The sequence below is a fragment of the Chiloscyllium plagiosum genome, unplaced genomic scaffold, assembly GCF_037043375.1.
Source record: "Chiloscyllium plagiosum isolate Xiang-an unplaced genomic scaffold, Cpla_swu_hap1 HiC_scaffold_47, whole genome shotgun sequence".
NCBI classification, from domain to species: Eukaryota; Metazoa; Chordata; class Chondrichthyes; order Orectolobiformes; family Hemiscylliidae; genus Chiloscyllium; species Chiloscyllium plagiosum.
This window is the reverse complement of record NW_028270185.1, coordinates 46,139,406-46,163,168: the sequence shown is the minus strand read 5'-3', so window position 1 is coordinate 46,163,168 and position 23,763 is coordinate 46,139,406.

The following is a 23,763-nucleotide window of genomic DNA, read 5'->3' as shown; positions in this document are numbered from 1 at the left end:
TAACCTACTGAAAATTAAATAGTATTTTACAATAATGATGGGAGTTAACAGATGTCTTAATTAAATATGATTTTTATGATAATTTGTGGAATGACAACTTGACAGATTTGTGTGATTACTGTAAATTGATAAATAAAAATGAATACAATCATTCTATATGTTCATAATATTTTCTCATTTTATGAAATGTAATGTAATTTTTTTTTGTTCTACACGTAACTTGGACCAAAATGATGAATTGGTCAGTCAATGTGACTCTTCAGCTGAAGACAATTTTCATTCTTTCTGAAAATGTCTGATTTTAAGAAGCCACCATTTCTTGTGATTGTTTAATGAAACAAGAAAGATGCCAATCCTTTTTTTTGTGTAAATCAAAAATTTTAATCGGAATTTAAATAATTTTGCACAAGAAAAATATTCAACTATTATTGTGATTAGAAGCACAATAAATGTTAATATTGAAGTGAATTACAATCAAATAATTTCAAAAGTGTTTCCAAGTTTAAAATGAAAAGCAATATTCACAATGATTGAGAGATTGTACATTGCTAAGTCCTTGCAATAGTTATTATATGGAACGATAATTCCACATTTACATTCTTTGCCAAACTGAACACTTATTCAATATTAGCAACAAATTGATTTTAAAACTACTATTAATGAATTTAAGAATAATGAGGTATCTCATTTTATTATTCCACCGAGTAATGTGCAGAAATGAAGAGAAATAATGTAGTGTAAAGTAACTGGTGTTCTCTGAATATCAATGACTGTGATGACTGTGATCTTTCAAATGAACAAAAGTCAGATATTTACAAAGGATGTCGCAAGGGCAGTTATTGGTCTTTTCTGGGTGTATTGGCCCAACCAAACAGGTTTTTATATTGTAGCATTCACAATAAAAAATATGGAAAATATTAAAACACATTAACTTAGACTTCATAACAAGCACAAAGTGCTGTTTAATTATTGTAATTGTTAATTATTTCTAGAATATTGATAGATAAATTAACTTAATATTTTGAAAGCACTTTGCTCTGATGTCGATTATGTAATAATTAAGATTGATAAACAGAAAATTAATATATAAAAAAGTCGCTTTAATAATTCTAAAAAATACTCAGCAACAATTGACACAGTTCAAAATTGGGTTTTTTTTGTTGAGTCATGATTTTTTAAATTTTTATCGTGATAAATGTTTAGACATCTATGTCAGAATAAGGAAGAAAATAATTAGACCGGGGAAGTGAGGACTATTGTGAACAAAAGGTCGAATAAATGACATTTAGAACATAGAACATAGAACATAGAAGAATACAGCGCAGTACAGGCCCTTGGGCCCTCGATGTTGCGCCGATCCAAGCCCACCTAAACTACACTAACCCACTATCCTCCATATACCTATCCAATGCCCTCTTAAATGCCCATAAAGAGGGAGAGTCCACCACTGTTACTGGCAGGGCATTCCATGAACTAACGACTCGATGAGTGAAGAACCTACCCCTAACATCAGTCCTATATCTACCCCCACCCCCCCCCCCCCCACCCCCCCATTTGGTACAGAAAATCTTTTTGCACAAAATGACTGATAATTATGTGATTATTGTTCGTTGACAACTAATGCTGGAAGTAAAATAAACAGATTCTAACATTTCCAAAGCAGGTTTTTTTTCTTATAATGAAATTAAAATACAAATCATTTTAGAGGTCACATGATTTGAAAAAGTGTCATTTAATGTGATATTTGAGATGAAGAATCGTTCTTTTTCCCCCAGCGTAGTCTTTTTCAATAATTTAAAATTTAATGTTATTTGAGCTAAAGAACAAATGGGTGTACCTACATTGTTTTCTTACATACAAAAGAAGTAAAGTCAACAACATTTTTAAGTTTCGTAGAGTTAATTAGCAAAATGTATTGAAGCTATCATGCATGAAGTGAGATAAGTGAGAGAGAGACAAATTAAATGTTCAAATGAACACGTCGATATTTTGAAAGTATATCAATCTTATGAATTATGAATAGGTGGATGTAAAATAAAAACAAATTCCTGACAATTCAAGAATGAATAGTAATAAGAAATTTAATTTGTTCAAAGCACATCACAATATTTAGATGAATTGCAATATTTAGTTACAATTGTATGTGATTAACTGACCAATGAATAATATGAAGTTGCATCTGGTTATTTTGCTGAAGAGGAATTTCGACTGCTTATTTTTTCATCTTTATAATACTGGAGAATAAGGATTTATGTGCTTGAAATGTCTGAACTAGGTTCTTTCAAACAGAAAAAAAAAATCAGTGATTATCATTTCTTAGACTCTTCTAACTTTAAGATTGCAACATCCTCAATTACTTTTTCAAGGAATGTCGAACCAGCAGAATTAGATGCATCGTTTTATTAGTGACCTGAAGAAAATAAGTAATAGATATGGTGATGACTGAAATGCACAGCAGATTAAAGTATATTTCATGTTGTTTTGAAAAGCAGTTCAGTCTATGCTCAGGTATTTTCTCATCATAATGGTGTCTTCCCAGTTCACATGACCGGTTTAATATTCGACCACATGCGAAACATGGGAATGATTTCTCTGGGCTGGGAATGCCGCTTTCCCCTTCCTTATTAACGATAAGGATCAGGACCTGCAGAATTGGATGACTCTGCAGTTGATGTGATGTTAAAGCTGAGTTTCCCATCTGTCAACTCTCCCTCTCTGTAAAACAATTTTTCCCTGTCATTATTACAACTCCCAAAACCAGCTTTCCCATCAGTTCTCCTGAACTTCTAAATTTGGACTAATTCAATGACCTCAGTAATGTGCCTTTCTCTCACTTGTTTCTGAAAGTAAATTAGGAACATTTTGAATAACTTTGCACACTTTACCAGAAGAACCCACACCTATTCTATCATTTGCAAGTTTTAACCCATGAGAAATTTATTACCTACTCCAATGACAGTTATAATGCTCTGACCACTTCTACGGAGCCAGTGCAGGTTAATTCTAACAGTTATCAATAAATTGTACCTGAACAGGATGTCTCCACAACAGGAAGTGCTCTAACACTCAATGCCCGTAAGTGTGTTTTTTACTTAACGCCCCTCATGTGTCTGGCAATCTGGCAATACAGTTGAAGATATTTTATATAGTAACCTTACAGTCTCAATTGCCAGTTCCAGTCCATGAAGCAGCCAGTTACATGCACCAGTGACTTGAATTCTGACGTCAGCATTGCCCTGGCTGGAGAGATTGAAGAGCATGAAACTGTCTTCTCTGGAGTATCCAAAATGAAACACTTGAAATGAACAAAATTCTTCAAGAGCTCGATAGGACAGATACAGGAATATGTGCTCCCTGCTGTTGTATCTGGAATGAAATCAGCACTAACTATGGCATCTTTACCCAGCATCCTTTAGCTGTATAAATGTTTAAGATGTATTTGCTGCTCTCATTCCACTGTCTTGATCACTCCCGTTTGTAACTGCTGTAGTGTTGGAGTCCATTCAAATTGATAACATTTGATTCAATCCATCCCAAAACCCCTCTGTGTCTGTGTCTCACTTTTGTTCACAGAGACCGTCATTCAATCTGACCCCTTCACAATCCCTGCTCTGATATTTCCTTCGAGGGCTCAGAATTAAATGTTCACAGAAGGACAGAAGGAGCCTGATTGGCTCATCACCTCACTGAATGCCATTCTTTACCTTAACCCCATAAACCTCCCATTCGTCCTCTTCCAATAACTGTTCACTTCGATTCTCTTCATTGTACCTGGTTCCACCACACTCTTTGGCAGTGCATTTCTGACCATAAAACTTTCTCTGCATGCAAATGTTTTCTCTCATGTCACATGCGCTTCTTTTGTCAATCCCTTGACATCGGTGCCTCCTCATTACTGATTCTTTCATGCATGCGAACAGTTTGTCCCAATCAACTCGCACCTCTTGGAGGTATCTTTACACTGTATGATGAGATTAGATTACTTCCAGTGTAGAAACATGCCCTTCGGCCTAACAAGTCAACAGCGACACGCCGAAGCGCACTCACCCATGCCCCTACATCTTAAACTACGGGCAATATAGCGTGGCCAATTCACCTAACCTGGACTGTGGAGGAAACAGGAGGAGCCGGAGGAAACCCACGCAGACACAGGGAGAACGTGCAAACTTCACGCAGTCAGTCGCCTCAGACGGGAATTGAACCAGGGTCTCTGGCACTGTGAGACAGCAGCGCTAACCACTGTGCCACCGTGCCACTCACCACCCCAGGATCGTAAATATCACCTCTTCCTGTCACAGGAGACCAGTGCGAGACCATTTAGGTGTTCTCACTGTAGGACTGGGTTCAGTACACCATCCAGCAAATACACACTGGGAAGAGGCCATTCACCTGCTCTGAGTGTGGGAAGACATTCACTCAGATATCCAGCTTGATGAAACACCAGCGAGTTTACAAGTAACCACAGCGATTGGATTTGTTTTGTTTGTTCCTGGGATCACGGCATCACTTGCTGGGTCAGCATTTGTCATCCATTCTGACTGCCCAAGAGATCGTTCAGAGTCAACCACGTTATTCAGGGCCTGGATTCACATATCGGCTGGTCAAGGTCAGAATTAACAGTTCCACAGGCCCAATAACATGAAGAGTTGATTTCTGGTCTATTATCATATTTCAGAAATAATAATGAATAAAGTTTGTAGTTGAATTAAAGTTGCAAGACCAAAATGGGTTTTATTCTGATTGAGCACGTCCTCCTGTTTTCTCAGTTGTTATTGACAGTCTCATTCCCCTCGCACCAGATCCTGTTCCAGATAGTGTTACAGAAAAGGCAGAATGGTCAGCTGCAGCTGGTCACCTGACCGGTCACTGGTTCCGAAAGGTTCACTCTCCACAGATGCTGCCAGATCTGTTGAATTTTTCCGGTAATGTCTGTTTTTGTTTCTGATTTCCCAGCATTTGCAGATGGTTAGTTTTTCAATATTCATCTTGTCTGTTGCAGAGGAGTTTATTGATTAATTTAGCAGGTTTTGAAAATTGCAAGTTAAGCCACAAATCAGCCATGATCCATTGAATGGCAGAGAAGGGTTGAGGGGCTGAATGGTCTCCTCCTGTTCCAATGAAAGCTGTCTATCTGCAGCTTCTGGCAACTTTTCCCCTCACTTTCACTTCACCTCCATGTCTAACACACTGTTACTGACTGAAAAAACCTCCTGTGTTTACACCAAACCTGCTAATGTTCAGTGGCTCCCTCACCTGCCATCCGGGTTTAACACTCATCATGGAATGTTGTCTTGCACTACTGTGGAAATGCCCACAAAGGACTCAGCCTGGAGTCTGTATCCCCTGGGATCCACAAACACCGTTTATTTCCTCCTTCCTCTCTCATTCTGGCTATTGAACTCTCGGTTTCAATCCATTCTCCTGTCATGCTCTTCAACATGCCCATGTACGTGGAATAGAGGCAGCTGGGATTTAATGAAAGGAAGTGGGGATTACACGGAAGCACTAGGAGAGGTGACGTTTCAGAGAACACCTCTGGGACGCCCGGACCATCCCACCCAACCACCCCGTGGCTCAACACTTCAACTCCCCCTCCCACTCCACCAAGGACATGCAGGTCCTTGGACTCCTCCATCGCCAGACCATAACAACACAACAGTTGGAGGAAGAGCGCCTCATCTTCCGCCTAGGAACCCTCCAACCACAAGGGATGAACTCAGATTTCTCTAGCTTCCTCATTTCCCTTCCCCCCGCATTGTCTCAGTCCCAACCCTCGAAATCAGCACCACCTTCCTAACCTGCAATCTTCTTCCTGATCTCTCCGCTCCCACCCCCACTCCAGCCTATCACCCTCACCTTATCACCCTCACTTTAACCTCCTTCCACCTATAGCATTTCCAACGCCCATCCCCCAAGGCCCTCCTCCCTACCTTTTATCTTAGCCTGCTGGACACACTCTCCTCATTCCTGAAGAAGGACTCATGCCCAAAACGTCGATTCTCCTGTTCCTTGGATGCTGTCTGACCTGCTGCACTTTTCCAGCAACACATTTTCAGCACTTCACATCCACGTCTAACGCACTGTTACTGACTGAACAAACCTCCTATGTTTGAATTAAACCTGCTAATGTTCAGTGGCTCCCTGTCTTGCCACCCGGGTTTAACTCTCATCATGGAATGCTGTCTCGTATTACTGCGGGAATGCCCACAAAGGACTCAGCCTGGAGTCTGTATTACCTGGAATCTACAAACCCCGTTTATTTCCTTCTTCCTCTTTCATTCTGGCTATTGAACTCTCGGTTTCAATCCAATCTTCTGTCATGCTCTTCAACATGCCCATGAGGCTGGACTAGAGGCAGCTGGGATTTAATGAAGGGAAGTGGGGATTAGGGGAAGCACTAGGAGCGGTGACAGCAAAGAAAGCTCTCATTGTAACGGCAGAGTTTCTCCGTGACCCAGTGAGTGGTGAGGCACTTGAGATTGTGGGGGGAGGCAGATTTGGGATCAGGGATTTGGAAAAACACTCAGACACTGACTGACCTGTCCATCTGATTGTTAACTCAGATATAAAGACAAAAGAAAGATACACATTTAGATCGCAACTTTGACCTGGGGCAATGAACCACACTTCAGACCCAACGATTCCAACCTCAAATCTCTGAACCCACAAAAACAAAGCTTCCTACTTATGCCAGGTTGTCCCTCAGCCTCCTCTTTTCTTGAGAAAAACATTTTGAGCTGTTAAGCCTTTCCTGGTAATTATAATCTCTATGTTCCTGTAAGATTTGTGACGAATCCGTTATTATTTTTCTGTTCCTTGTGAGTGATGCCAGCAGCAGAAACAGTTCCTGACCTGTGCGGATTTTGGTTGAAGTATTTGTATTTACAAACTAATTCCCACCCTCACGTACAGTGTGAAATTGCTGTAAAACAGAAGGAAAGGATAATGTGAGAACTCACAGAAACACACAGGCAGCGTGTGTTCCTGAGTTGAATGAACCTGGCATGAGGAAAACGTGACGACAATCACAACTAGTTAGGGTTCCAGAATCCCGTAGGTGCAGAAAGAGGCTATTCGATCCATCGAGCCTGCAATGACCTGCTTTCCCACCCTACCTCCATGACCCCACATTTACCATGGCTAACCCAACCCGCCGAATTTGCACACTACAGGCCACGTTAGAACGTCCAATAGAGCAAACCTGCACATCTGTGGGAGGGTCACAGATTACATTCAAATGCTTGGAATTGTGGATGATCTCACACGAATATTTGACTCAGACACAAATGCCCTGCTTTTAAAAATAAAATCTGGAGGAACCTGCAACCAGAAAGATTTCCAATTATCTCTGGAGGAAGAGAATTCAAAACTCGTGCCACTGACCCAGGGGATACATTGAAGTCACAGAGGCCGTTGACCCATCAGAAATGTAACAGGTTGTGAGGAAGTTGGGGGTCAGACAAGGACAAAAAGGCAGTCTGTCACACGGGGGAAGGCACGAGAGATTAAACAGCAGAAATGCTAGTCCCTCAAGGCCACGGGGAATGAGTTAGGGCTGGGAAAGATACAAGGAAACAAGGAGTGCAGCTGTCAATGAAAAAAAAAACAGATTATAACACTTAGGGCCGAGTTCAGAGTCTGACATTGTTTCTGCAATTGGTGAGTACAGAAAGCCTGGATAGTTCTATTGCAGCCAACACATAGAGGATGGGTCAAGTGCCCTATATTTGTGCTGCAACTTTCTGATAAATTTATTCCGACATTTGGATATCAAGTCTGATGATGCTCATAAATTCACAAATTAGACTTGAATTTAATATTCTGGAGAAATGTCAAATAAATCACATTGAAACCATTCTGCAGACTTTAGTCCATTGCTCTGCATGTTCCAGCATTTCAGTTACATCTATGCCCTTTTATTCTAATGTGATGCTGGTTACTGCCTCTACCACCCCATCAGTGAGTTCCTGCTCCCCACCATCTTTGCATGTTATGAATTCTCCCCTCCCCTTCTTTCTGAGAATTAGTTCAAGCTAAAGCCTCCAGTTTCTGACCTCTCTGTTATGAATAGATCCTTCCTATCCACTCGATCTGGATTCCTCAACATTTTATCACTTCAATTAAATCTCAGCTCATCCTCCTCGGAAATCATCCCCAGCCTATCCAACTTTTCCTCAGAGCAGAATTTTTCCAATTGTAGAAACATTCTGATCAATTCCTCTGTACCCTCTCTGGTGTGATCACATCAACCCTGGAATGTGGGGATCAGAAGTGTGTGCTATACTTTAACCGTGGTCAAACGAGTGTTCTTGACATTTCCCGTGTCCCCTCTTGTGTAGTTGTCGCTTACACAAGAAGTGTCCTGGTTTTCCCACATGGAACTGGATGTGCACTCCATGGGGCTGGGATTCCCTACCTTATGTTTATTTGTTAATTAATCCTAAATTAACTTGAGATTAAAACAAGATTATCAGCTACCGACCAATCAACTTCCTCCATTATACTCAAGTCACCTTACTTTTAAAAAATATCTTTAAAATTATTACTATCTTAACACAATAGGCTTTAATTTGCTGATCAAGTATTCAGATGTCTCCACTGTTACAATCACTTGAAGATTATCTTTACATTCAGCTACTTTTGGTGAATTGAACACTGATTGTAAATGTATGAATATCAAACGGACTTGAGTTTTATGATAATTAATCCAGTCTGACATTCTTGTTGGTTAATATCTTGAAGAGAACTGTCCTCCGAACTCCAGCTGTGCTCTGACTTCGTTCACAACTGGATTTGGTTGGACTGCAGATCTTTGATCTGTTCTGTTGTTTCCCGGATTGCTTCACTCTGTCTATGACTTGCTGTTTATGCTGTTTGGCATACAAGTAGTCCTCTTTGGTAACTTCATCAGGTTAACACCTCATTTTTAGTTCGTCATGCTGCTGTTACTGACATGTCCTCCTGAACTCTCTCTGTTGAACGAGGATTGATCCTCTGGTTTGATGGTAAGAGGTAAGTTGGGGAATATGCGGGGCCGTGATTCTCTAAGTTTTGTTGGAGTACAATTCTACTGCTGCTGGTGGAAGGAAAGAGCTAAACTCTTACACTGTCGGCCCCATACACAAGAAGCTACATGCAGTATCATGATCACTATTAGGCCAAGACATGAAATACAAGCAACACTGTACAATAATGCAGGATCACAACTGCAGCAAGAGGAGATTAAGATCCAACTTGACATAGGAGTTGGGGAAGAAGCAGCTGATCAGATTGTCTCATTCGTAATCATAAAGAGACTCTGTGAGATTATTGTATTGTTGAAGTGAGAATGGAGTGGTTGGGGAGATGGAGAGTCCTTCAAAAGGAACTAATCTGCCTGAGAGTTTTGGGAGCGGCTTGATTGTGATACATTTAACAGAAAGCTAACTGAAACTGTTTTTATCCCCAAAAGATAACAAGACTGATGGTGTTTCCAATCACCATCAGAAACAAACCCCAGAATACATGTTTCCGAGATTGATGTCAATAGCCCATCAACATCCAACTCCTGTAATCATTGAGCAAACGGATGTGTGATTACCCAGAAAACCGCTGTTCACTGTGCAGATGGACAGCAATGTGGGGAAGTATTGGCCGAGTGGTATTATCGCGAGACAGTTAATCTAAAACCCGAGATAGTGTTCTGGGTTCAAAGCCTGCTGCAGCAGATGGGGGAATTTGAATTCAATGAAAAAAAAACTTGTGAATTTAGAGTCTAATGATGACCATTAATCAATTGTCAGAAAACCCTATCTGGATCACTAATACCCTTTCAGGAAGGAAGCTGCCATCCTTACCTGGTCTGGCCAACATTTTGACCTCAGATCCACGGCAATGTGGTTGACTCTTACCTGCCCGCTGTGCAATTAGGGATGGGCAGTAAATGCTGCCGGGCCAGCGACACCCTCATCCTGTGAATGAATAAAGGAAAATAAAAATCTGTGCCCAGTGTGAATCTGTACATGTTCAACAATGTTGTGAACATTTCCAAAGCTAAGATCTCTGTGTGCACAACTTTATCAGCTGCCAAAACCATTGTTCATTACTTGGCGTGAAAAAGAGAAAACAATCTTTCAACTGTGGCTATCAGTAAATTGACTGGTGTCTCAGCAGGATGGATGCCTGAGTGAATCCCTTCCCACCGCCCTCCCACACCCCCCCAACCCCCACCACACACACACACACACACACACACACACACACACACACACACACACACACACACACACACACACACACACACACACACACACACACACACACACACACACACACACACACACACACACACACACACACACACACACACACACACACACACACACACAGCAGATGAACAGCTTCTCCCCAGTCTGACTGATTTGGCCAGTTTCCAGGTGGGATGGGTAAAGAATTCACTTCTGGCATTCCCCACATTTCCAGAGTCGATCCCTAGTCTGGCTGCACTGGTGTTTTGCCATTTCAGATAAATGCTAGCAGACTGTTACACACACCATTTGCCCCCCACCCCCTCCCCCACACACACCAAACGAAGCCAGTATAAAGTAGTAAACATTATCTCCTGCTGTGGAGGGACAGCCTGTATTGGTCTGAGTAGGAACACTGAGCCGATTTACCTAAATGACAACTTAATTGGTGACCAGAGCAAGTTAAGCAAGTCCAAATAAGATCATTATAGCTCAGAAAGAGGCCCATCAAATCCAAGCTGGCTCTTTGTAGCAGAATCCCATATTCTCATTCCCCATACGTACCCCAAACTCTGCAAGTTTATTTCCCTCAGAATTGATCTAATTGTTTTTATCAATCATTGATCTTCTCTACTTGCACCACCATAATAGGCAACATGTTCTGCATACTTCCAGCCAATACAGTCAACAGAAACACTTGCTCATCTTCCGCTGTCTCAAAACCTTACATCTGGTCTTAATTCTTGTGCCATCACCTATCAAATACAGATATTTTTGTCTGCTATATCTAGGTCTATTATAATCTTATACGGCTTTATCAAAAATGTATTTAACTTGTTTATTTCAAAGAAAATAGCAATCTCTTCAAATCAATCCAGTGACTGCATTTTCTTCATCAGTGAACCACTCCAGTAAGTCTGTACTCCACACCCTGAAGATCACTCATATTCTTCCTTGTTAATGTCTGTTTTGTTCCACAAATCCAGACGACACAATTTTCCTGTACAACAGCAGTAGCTTTATTATCGGACAGCTGGCAAGAGTTTCAAAGCATCTCTAAAGTAGCTGAGTGTCTACCTGTAGACTCATCTTCACGAACCTCTGCCTTACCCACAGAGACAGTATATTTAATAAGAATTAGACAAAGGCATATCAGTCACATGGGTGATTGCCACTACATTGTTTAAAGCTGGTAATTATGAATTTACAAATCTTGGTGAATGCCAATGTCCTGTGATGATGTGTGATGGATTACAGAAACTGATTATCGTATTGTCCATGATTATATGTTGATGGGAAAAGATTAAGGCAGAAGGGTTCTTCTTTCAGTAAATGGGGGATTCACTTACCTCTGCTCATATGGAGGGGAAGTGAGACAATGACAGCAGGAGGCAGTTTAACAGGGTTGTGCCCAGGGCTCTCAGTCTTGTCTGGAAAGGGTAAATTGCTCTGTCTGGGGTTATGGTGGAATCCACATGTGTGGCTCCAAGAGGTTCTATTTCGAAGATACGGTCTGCCTCACGCCTACTGAGGTGTTCAGTCTGTATTGGAAGAGTACAGGCCTTGTACTCTTACAATACGGCAGTAAGAACTTTGGCAGGAGAATATTTAACCCTTGAGTCACCAATGCATCCTGAAAGAGAAGCAAAGTATGGAACAGACCCCTCTGTGGTATTTTAACTTCCTCATCCTGACCAGGAATCTGTTGACCACAATTGGATGCAATGATTGATTGTGACCTAACTAGAACTTTGCCAATGGTCAGCATCCTTTCCATGAGTATGTTATCATTCCCTCTATTAATGAAGCCCAGAATCCTATACGTTTACTCAAAACACTTTATGTTCTCTCTCCTTTAAGGATTTGTACACATTGTCCCGCATTCCTGCTCTCCTGCTCCCTGTGTCTGTGCCATTCAAACATATATTCCCTTTCTACATTGCTTCTGACAAAATACATCAACTTACTGTGTGTTCTAAAGAAGAGATATATTTTACTCAAAATATTATCATTCTACCCCCTGGAAAACAGAACAGTACAGCACCTGAATAATCGGCCCACCATGCCTGTGCGGATCATGATGCCATTCCAAACTGATTCCATCTGCCTGTACATGATCCATATCCCTGCCAACCCATGCCTGCTTATCTGTCTGTCCAAATGTCTCTTAAACATTGTGATTGTTTCTGTTATTACCATCTCTCAGGCAAGTACATCCTAGTCACTGACCACCTTCAGAAACTATCTGACACAACTCCCTTTTAACTTGCACAGATGTTGTTGAAAATGCTCAGCAGGTCATGCAGCATCTGTGAAGAAAAATCAATTAATGTTTCGGGTCCAGTCCCCTTCCTCAGAAATGCTAACTAATTTCTCTTCACAGATGCTGCGAGAACTGCTGAGCTTTTCCAGAAACTTCTGTTTTTCTTTCTCGTTTACAGCATCTGCTGTTCTTTCGGTTTTCATTTCCTTTAAACTTGCCCCCTCTCCCCTTAAATCTATGGCCTGTGGAATTGGTCATTTCCACTTGGAAAATGATTCAGATTATTCACTCTGTCTGTGCCTCTCGGATCACTCCACAGCCACTGACTTTCCAAAGACAACAATCCAAGATTTTCCAACCTCTCCCAATCCAGGCAACATCCTGGTAAACCCATTTCCAGCCTCTCCAAAGCCTCCACATCCTCCTTATAATGCGGTGCTCAAAACAGCACACAATACTGCAAAGGTGGCCTGATGACAGTTTTATATTCAGTCCCCTGACAGAAGAAGGCAAGCCTGCCATCCACCTCCTTCACCACATTCAGAGAGCTGTGAACTTGCACCTCTGTATATCAATGCTGCTCAGGGCACTTCCTTTTAGTGTATACATTCCTCTTACAGTGAGCCGCCCAAAACGCATCACGTCACACTTGTCTGAATTTAAATCTATCTGCAATTTCTCCGCATAACCTTCCAACTGATCTAGTCCTTGATGTTTCCTTTGACAACATTATTCACGATTCACAACTTCTTCACTTTGTGCCATCTACAAACTTGCTAATTAAATTGTTTACATTTTCATGCTAATCATTTATATGTATTACAAACAACAAATGTCCCAGCTCTGACCCTTGTAGAACAGAGGCACTGGTCACAGACCTCCAGCCGGCAACATACCCCAGCACATCTGTTGCTGGGAGAAATATCAAAGAGGAGTCTTGAGTTCTGTGCTGAGCAGCACGACCAATGTTTATTCAGAGCTTCTTACTAATGCATGATGGAAGAGTTCCCTCTCTGGAATTCTGTGGTTCCCCCAGCCAAGTCCATCATTTTGATGTGTTTCTTCCATACGTTCCACTAATATTTCTCCCCTGACCGATCTCCTGGGTTCGGGCTGTCAGCTCGGATGTTTGTGAGCTCCATTTCCCAGTCTCTGATTCTCTGTCCGTCTGCAACTTCCCCTCTCAGCTCATGCAGTTGCTTTGTCAGTTCTTTCACAAATTGTTTCACCCTATCCTTGCCATTGTACATCTCCTGCCCTCCCACTACCATACCCTCTGGCAGCTGCATAGTCCAACCGGTCACTAATTCAAAGGGGGGTTGCTCTGTTCCCTTTGCTGGGGTTGAAGTCAGTTTCATTAGGATTGTGGGGAGTACACTAACCCATCCCTGCCTGTCTCTGTCAGGGCCTTAGTCAGACTAGCTTTCAGTGTCTGCTTCATTCCTTCTACTGTCCCTGAGCTCTGGGGGTGGTATGTGAGATGGGATTTATGCTCAGTACCAAACAGGCCACAGAGCTGCTTAACTTCGTTTCCTGGAACATGTGCCCCTTGGTCAGAATCTGCAGGGGATGCTTCCGCCCACTGAGTAAACCTGTTTATTAAGACCCAGCAGGATTTCCTTCCCTGGGATTGGGATGGGGGTGTATGTAAAATCCATCTGTAATTGTTCCCGTGCGCCCCTGGGTCCCTGCTGCTCCCTCCATTTTATCCTGATTGTTTTCCCTGGCTCACACTGTGTACAGACTATACCCCTTCGACAAAATCTTCTTGTTCCAGAACACCCCTGTAGTTGATCATCCGATATTGCATTTTATCCTGCTCAATATGGGCCAGCCCATGATATGTTTTTAATAATGTTTGTCTTATACAGTGGCACTGCTAGATCATCCTATGTCCTATTACTGCCCCACCCTTTTCCCATTCCTGTTTCTCCTGCTATGGGACTGATTCTGGAAATGTCTTACAACTTTCCTTTCTTGCTTCTGTAGCTACTGCCATTGCATCCTCTTCAAATGTCTCCAACGTTTCAGTAAGTATGCTCACCCATGCTCACCAACTACCCCATTGGTGTGGGGTTTCGACTTTCCTGTGAGCTCTAATCTTCATTATTGCTGCTTAACTGGGAAAGTTAGCTGCTTCCACTAACTCTCTGACCTATTCTTCATGCTCAATGTGGCCCCCAGACAGGGTGATATGCCTTCACCGAGCCCAGTCCTGAACTATACCAAAGGCATGCTGCCTGTGTGTGTATTTAGCCTCCCTCATCCCTGGTTAATGTCCGTGCTTCTGCCAGGGCTCGTGATGGTTCTCTATTTCTGGAAAATTCCTCACAAAATTCCCACAATAATTAAACAATCCTAAAGTTTGCCTGATCCCTTTACGGTGTGTGGGTAGATAATTTTATCATCATAGTTTTTGTTCCCGCTGGGACTGTCCCCTCTCCCTTCCTGATTTGATCTCCCCAATATGATGTCCCAGTTCCGTCTCTCTCTACCTTCCCAGTTGCACTCTCTGTGCGTTGATTTTAAGCCTGGCCTGGCTAACCTGCTCCAATACCCTGTTTAATACCTAGATATGTTCTTTCTCACTGCTTGAGGTGATGAGGTGTTGGTAAGATCAGTGTGACTAAATCCATCAAACACACATCGGTGGGATATACTGGAGTATTGCGGGATCCCTGAGGTAATAGTATCCTGGTGGCCTGTTCTCCTCGGTCAGTAAACACCACTCTCGTCTGCCATTCAATGTCCACAGGTATGGACCCAGACTATTTCCAGCTTCTGTCAATCTATCACTGTCACAATTACTGCCTCCCCTGCCCCAGCTTTGATGAGATCCCGTTTGTGTGGGGAGTGAGAGGGCCCTCGATCTCGACAGGGTCGATAGATAATAACCCACATTCCTGTTTGAGTTACGTACACCGCTGAGTGGGTCTGAGCTATAACCCACCAGATTCTCTGACTGCCCCAGTCTCCCTGGAATGTAGCTACTCCGGAGAGGTTGCCTCTCCTTTTCTTTCTGTCCCAGTCCTGGCCGGAGCATCCCCATGTTTAAATTCACGTGTTGACATCAATAGTTGCCATTTTAGAATAAATAGGAGGAACTCCCAGAATGGTCCCTTTTTGAGTTTCACACCTCCATATCTGAATACATTTTGTCATACTCCCGGTCTATATAGGGACAGGTTTATTTCATCCAGCTTCCTTAGTTCCCTCTCCGACTGCTCTTATTTTAGTCATTGAGGGGGTGAGTAGTAAATCCTTATCGATAACTGATAAAGATGCTCCATATTAGCATAATGCAGTGCTGGCCCCTTAACAGCGCGTCAATATATATTCATGAGTTATGCATGTGCACATGTGAATACAGGCCACACACAATGTGAACACCTATCTCTCTCTCTCTGCCTACATTCCCTGGCTCTGTGCTCTTTCCTGCTTCCCTTGTAACATTGTGGATCTGGGTATCCCTCCCAGGGTATTCCCCTGTGTTTCTGAGTTTGCCTCAGTACTCATGGTCCAATTCAGAATGTTGTTAGAATTATCTCCCACTGGGAGTCCCATGTTTATAATTACAGTTAAATGTAGTACCATTTTAAATACATCAAACTGATTTCATCATCGCAGGATGGGGTTTGTTAATCCCCTGTGGTGCTTACACACCTCAGGCTTCCTCTCTGTATTATATTCTGTATTACCCATGGGTCCCTGAGTGACCAAGGTTATTTTAGCCCATTCAGTCTGTCCTCTTCCCCAGTGTGTTCCTGCAATATCTGTAAATGCCTGGAGCCAATGATCGGCTGTGTTCTGGGGGGAACTGGGTCACAACCGCAACCTCTCATTGCAGCGACAGGTTCTGCGGTACACGTCAGGGCATCTTGGCTTGAAGGAGGGTATGCACATCATCATTGGTGAGACTGTGTACCTCAACTAATTCATCCATATTCTCCCAATAAGGCCCATTATTACCATTTCTCTACCAGGCTGGGTGTTCATTCACCAACATCTGTCGTTCAGCCAGGTGAACGGTTCAGGTTTGGTTTCTGTCAGTTCGATTCGCTGCCCCTCCCGTCTGTCCAAGTTTGAGCTTTGATGCCCAGTGGTGCCATAGACACTGCCTTCCGGGCCTTACAGAATGGTGGGCCATACCATCCATGGCCGTTCCTCTGTCCATGCATGGGACCTTTATCATCTAACCCGTTCCAGTCAGTGTCACCATCCTCACTGCTTTCTGAGGAGAGCGGGGCACTAGGTACCTCCCCCACTATAACTACGATCTGGCCCTTTGGCTTTAAGGCCTCACATCTGAGAGCCACCACCTTCACTTGTTCCTGTTTCTCATAATAATGTAACATTCCGTCATTCCTGGAATAAAACAGAACAAAATATAAATTTGGTTTTACTTGAAATAAGAATAATTTGAGATTCACTCGACATAATTATAGAGGTGAAAATTCTACTGTCAGTATTTGAGTGAAATTAACGTGATCATACTGTGAAAATAATCCTGGAAATCAACAACCATAAATGAGCTCAATAATATGTGATTATTTGTACCAGTTCTTGCATTGAAAATTCAATGTTATTCAATGCTTGTCAACTGTTAGACCATGCATTGTAATCAGAGCATAAAGTAATAGAAGGTTATCAGAAAAAAAAACAGACTTTAATTTTAAATTCACTGCAATAATGAACCGAAACAATATTTGGACATATGAATGAACTGAAAACTTTGTTATAGAGTGTCCATATTGACATGAAAAAATATTTTAGTTTGCAAGTTGTTCTGCACTAGGAATAATTTGAAATAAATTGTGATTATTAATTAAACATCTAAAATATATTTTCAAGAGAATAATCAGATATTTTTGGAGGAAATTAGGATAGGAAACAAATATGTATACCTTGATATGAATAGTTTGAAATCGTTTAGAAATTGACCGGGATTATTTGATTGAGAGAGGCTGCATGGGTATAAAGATTAATTCGCCATTTTTGTTGCATTGTTGGTTTCACTAGAATCTGTTGTATTCTAAACTCTTGCTGTGTGCAATGGACTGTCGCTAATACCTTAATTTATCTGAGAGACCCTGATCAGGTTTCCTTTGTCTGTAAGTCAGTGGGCAAGTGAGCAATACGCCTGCTTTTCTCAGGGCAAGCAAAAATTCATTTCAAAGGAAAGAAGTGGCAGATCACACTGAGAATGGTTTCCAGCACACACCATCAGCAGGGAAGGGTTTTTTCCAAAGAATTCCAATCTCAGTCTACAATCTCATGGTATCTGTGTTTAGAGACAATAGACAATAGGTGCAGGAGTCGGCCATTCAGCCCTTCGAGCCTGCACCGCCATTCAATATAATCATGGCTGATCATTCCTAATCAGTATCCTGTTCCTGCCTTATCTCCATAACCCTTGATTCCACTATCTTTGAGAGCACTATCCAACTCCTTCTTAAAAGAATCCAGAGAGTGGGCCTCCACTGCCCCCTGTGGCAGAGCATTCCACACAGCCACCACTCTCTGGGTGAAGAAGTTTCTCCTGAGCTCTGTCCTAAATGGTCTACCCGTATTTTTAAGCTGTGTCCTCTGGTTCGGCACTCACCCATCAGTGGAAATACGTTTCCTACTGCCAGAGTGTCCAATCCTTTCATAATCTTATACGTCTCAATCAGATCCCCTCTCAACCTTCGAAGCTCAAGGGTATACAAGCCCAGTTGCTTCAGTCTTTTAGTGTAAGGTCTTCCTGCCATTCCAGGAATTGACCTCGTGAACCTACGCTGCACTCCCTCAATAGCCAGAATGTCTTTTCTGAAATTTGGAGACCAGAAATGCACACAATACTCCAGGTGTGGTCTCACGAGGGTCCTGTACAGCTGCAGAAGCACCTCTTTGCTTCTATACTCAATTCCTCTTGTTATGAAGGCCAGCATGCTGTTAGCCTTCTTCACGACCTGCTGTACCTGCATGCTTGCCTTCATTGACTGGTGTACAAGAACACCCAGATCTCTCTGTACTGCCCCTTTACATAAATTGATTCCATTGAGGTAGTAGTCTGCCTTCCTGTTCTTGCTACCAAAGTGGATAACCATACATTTATCCACATTAAACTGCATCTGCCATGCATCTGACCACCCACCTAACCTGTCCAGGTCACCCTGTAATCTCTTAACATCCTCATCACTTTTCACCCTACCACCCAGCTTTGTATCATCAGCAAATTTGCTGATGTTATTGCTGATACCATCTTCTATATCATTAACATATATTGTAAAAAGCTGTGGACCCAGCACGGATCCCTGCGGTACCCCACTGGTCACTGCCTGCCATTCCGAAATGGAGCCGTTTATCACTACCTTTTGTTTCCTATTAGCCAACCAATTTTCAATCCAATCTAGTACTTTGCCCCCAATACCATGCACCCTAATTTTACTCACTAACCTCCTGTGTGGGACTTTATCAAAAGCTTTTTGAACGTCCAGGTACACTACATCTACTGGATTTCCCTCGTCCAACTTCATAGTTACATCCTCAAAAAATTCAAGAAGATTAGTCAAGCATGATTTCCCCTTCATAAATCCATGCTGACTCTGTCCTATCCTGTTACTACTATAAAGATGTGCAGTAATTTCATCTTTTATAATAGACTCCAGTATCTTTCCCACCACTGAGGTCAGACTAACTGGTCTATAATTACCTGCTTTCTCTCGCCCACCTTTCTTAAAAAGTGGTATTACATTTGCCACCCTTTCAATCCTCAGGAACCGACCCCGAATCTATTGAACTCTGGCAGATAATCACCAACGCATCCACGATTTCCCGAGCCACCTCCTTCAGTACCCTGGGATGCAGACCATCAGGCCCTGGAGACTTATCAACCTTCAGAACTAACAGCTTCTCCAACACCAAATCCTGGCAAATATAAATTCGCATAAGGTCAGGTCCTTCAGCCACTGTTACCTCAGGGAGATTGCTTGTGTCTTCCCAAGTGAACACAGATCTGAAGTAACCATTTAATTCCTCTGCCATTTCTTTGTTCCTAGTAATATATTCCCCTATTTCTGTCTTCAAGGGCCCGATTTTTGTCCGAACCATTTTTTTTGCCTTGCACATACCTAAAAAAGCTTGTACTATCCTCCTTAATATTCTTGGCCAGTTTACCTTCGTACCTCATTTTTTCTCTGCGTATTTCCTTCTTAGTAATCCTCTGTTGCTCTTTAAAAGCTTCCCAATCCTCAGTTTTCCCACTTATCTTAGCTATGTTATACTTTTTCTCTTTTAACTTTATATGTTTCTTTACTTCCCTCGTCAGCCACGGCCGCCCATGCCTCATCCTGGGATCTTTCTTCCTTTTAGGAATGAACTGATCCTGCAACTTCTGCATTATACACAGAAATATCCGCCATTGTTCCTCCACGGTCTTCCCTGCTAAGGTATTGCACCATTGAACTTTGGCCAGCTCCTCCCTCATAGCTCCATAATTCCCTTTATTCAACAGAAGTACTGTCACCTCCGACTGTACCCTCTCCCTCTCAAAATGCAGATTGAAGCTTATTGTATTATGGTCACTACTTCCCAATGGCTCCTTCACTTCGAGGTCTCTGACCAATTCTGGTTCGTTACACAATACCAGATCCAGAATTGCCTTCTCCCTGGTCGGCTCCAGCACCAGCTGCTCTAAGAATCCATCTCTGAGGCACTCCACAAAGTCTCTTTCTTGTGGCCCAATACCATCCTGATTCTCCCAGTCTACCTGCATGTTAAAATCCCCCATAACAACTGTAGTGACATCTTTGCGACAAGCCAATGTCAGCTCCTTATTTAACTTACATCCGACATCCAGACTACTGTTTGGGGGTCTTTTTACCCTTGGTATTTCGAAGCTCTATCCACATTGACTCTACATCTCCTGACTCTTGGTCCCCCAGCGCAAGGGACTGAATATCATCCCTTACTAACAAGGCCACCCCACCCCCGCTGCCCGTCAGTCCGTCCTTACGATAACACATGGATCCTTGAATATTCATTTCCCAGGCCCTGTCCACTTGAAGCCACGTCTCAGTTATCCCCACAATATCGTGTCTGGCAATTTCCAAAAGAGCCTCAAGCTCATCCATCTTATGTCTAATGCTTCGTGCATTCATGTATAGTATTTTTAATTTGTTACTGCTCTCACCCTTCCCATCAACCCTTGTTTCATTCAACCTTACAGCATGATGCCTTTCTGAGTTTTCTGCGTCATTAATACAGTTGTCTTTCTTGACTTCTCTTGTTCTAACTTTCCCTTCAATTTCCTTTTTAAACATCCAGCTTGTCCCCTCCCCCCGCTACTTAGTTTAGATCTAGCGGTGTTGCAGTAGAAAACCTGCCTGTCAGAATACTGGTCCCTAATCTATTTCGGTGCAAGCTGTCTCTCTTGTAGAATTTATGTTTACCACAAAATATACCCCAATGATCCAAGAACTTGAATCCGTGTTTCCTGCTCCAGTTCCCCAACCACACGTTCAAGTCCATTACCTCCCTGTTTCTGGCCACACTAGCCCGAGGAACTGGAAGCAAACCGGAGATAACCACCTTGGATATCCTGCTTTTCAGCCTTCTTCCCAGTTCTCCGAAGTCTCGCTGTAGTATGTTCCTCCTCTTCTTCCCGACATCATTTGTGCCGACATGTACCACCACCTCTGGCTCTTCACCCTCATCCTTGAGGATTTCCTGCACTCTGTCCGCGATTCTTTCACTCTAGCACCAGGAAAGCAACACACCATCCTTAAATCCCGTCTGCTGCCACAAAACTCCCGGTCAGTTCCTCTCACGATGGAGTCCCCTATTACCACGGCTCTGTGCGATGTCCGACTCTTCCGGTCTGCCTCTGCGGCAACTTTTGATTGACAAACGTGGCCGCCTTGCGATCTGGCAGTGTCATCAGTCTCTGCTTCCAAAAGCTTCAACTTGTTCCTGACAGGTACTTCTCCCGGGGTCTCTTGCACCTGTCTCCTCTCTGCCTTCCTTATCATTTGCTCTCTTCTGCTCTCTTCTGGCATTATCGGTGTAATAACATCGCTGAAGGTCTTGTCCAGAAAGATCTTGTTCTCTCGGATGAGCCTAAGGTCTTCGAGTTCTTTCGTCAGCGCTGCAATATGCTCAGTCAATTGCTGAATGTGCACACACTTTCCAAACATATACGAGCCAGATACACCAGAGTCGTTGACCTCCCACATCAAGCACGTAGCGCACTGAACCAGCTGGGCAGCCATGTCTTCACCCTCTTCAACTGTGGTGTAATCACTTCACTCAACCTCCTTGTCTAAGAGTCCTGAGATGAAGCCTCACTCCTCTATCTAAACTTCCTTAGACCCTCTTTTTGTGACACGTCTGTGGACTCTTAATTAAGGTTAGAGGAGGAGGGAGGGAGGGAGACCCTACTTTGTAACACCTGGGGTTTAGAACACACCCACTCTTATAGTAGTCACTTACCTTCCCGACCGGCTTTGCGCTCCGTCTGAACTTCCGCCCAGCTCCCGCCACTCTCTGTTGCGAAAACAACTGTTTGTCAGTTTGCTGAGGATTCAGCCCCTTTTGTCTGAGCTGTTTTCATACAAGCAGTTGTTTCATTATGTCACTGCTTTTTTACTTCCCCTTTTACCATGATTCTGGGAGATTACTTTCTGCAGATTAGACTATTCTGTTAATCAGTAATGTTCAGTAACTCAACATTGAATGGTTTTGACTCTAACAGAGCAGTGGCCTTGTTTTCAGCTAATTATTCACTTTCCATTTCCTGGTTGTGTTGAATGTTTCAGAAACAGGCTCTGGGCAATGTTTCTATTCACTTGTATTGGATTCACTGACAGCCATGTGGTCAGTCAGTTTCTGGTGATGATCAGTTTCTCTGTCCTATTAGGCAATGGTCACTTGCTCAGTTTTCACTGTCTCTCCTCAGCATCAGTCCATCAGCTGCTGAAACCCTCCATCCAACATTTGATCCCTCTCAGCGTGACTACTCCAATACAGTCCAAGCTTGTCTCCAAAATTCTACCTCGATTTCCTCATGGTCATCTCAGATTCTACTGTCTGTGTCCTTACAGCAAGTTGCGTAAGACATCTACCTCAGGTTTAGCCTGATCTGCATTGCGTTCAGAAAGATAATTTCAAAATTTGGTTTGCTGCTTCTAAACCTATCCGTGCCTTCACCCTGTCCATCCGTGTAGTTTCACACCTCGCTGAGGTATCTGCACTTATCCAATTCCAGCTGCTTGACAGTTTCTTATTTTATTCTCCTCCCTGTTGGTGGCTTTCGTTTCAGCTGCCTTGAATCCAGGCTAGATAATTCTCTTCCCCAATTCCCTTCAACTCTCCTCCATTCCATAGGCTCTCCTTAACATCCATTTGTTTGATCAAGATTTTGGTTTCCAAACTTAAAACTCTCCCTTTGTAGATAGGTAACAGCCTCATGGTATCATTGCTGAACCATTATTATTCTGGGGACCCTGATTCAAATCCTACCACGGCATATGTGGAATTAGAATTCAGTGTAAATCTAGAAATATGAGGCTATTGATGACCATGAATTATCGTCGATTGTTCGGAAAAACCCAGCTGGGTTCACTGATGTCCTTTAGGGAAGGAAGCTGCCATTGTTACCTGGTCTGGCCTACATGTGACTCCTGACCCACAGCAATGTGGTTGACTCTTACCTGCTGTCTGGGTAATAATTGCTGCCCTAGCCAATGGTAACTACATACAGTGAATGTATTTTAAACGAAGCTCTCAGTCCTCTGATCATGTGAGAAAGAATCAGAAGGTGACCATTCATTCCCACAAGCCAACTCCACCATTCAATAAGACCAGGCCAGATCTGTTCGTGATTTGCATTCCATCTCCTCTCAACGCCCCTTACCAAGAATCTATCAACCTGTGTCTTAAAATACTCAGTGCACCCACCTTCTGCGGCAGAGAGTTCCAAATTTGCACAGCCTTCTGAGAGGAAACAAATCTCGTCAACTCTGTCCTGAAAGCAGAAACCCAATTTTAAAGCAGTTCCCTCTGGTTCAGGAATGACCCACAAGTGAAACATCCTTTCCACATCCTCCTTCTCAAACCGTTCAGGATCTTATGCACTTCAGTCATGTCACCTCTCATTCTCCCAAACTCCAGCTGAAACAAACCCAGCCTGTCCAACCAATCCACATTTTATTTCTGTCACGCTGCGTGTGAGTGGGGTTGAAATGTTGTTTTATGTTTATGATGCAGTGAATGTGTTGCTTCACTGCGAGGGGT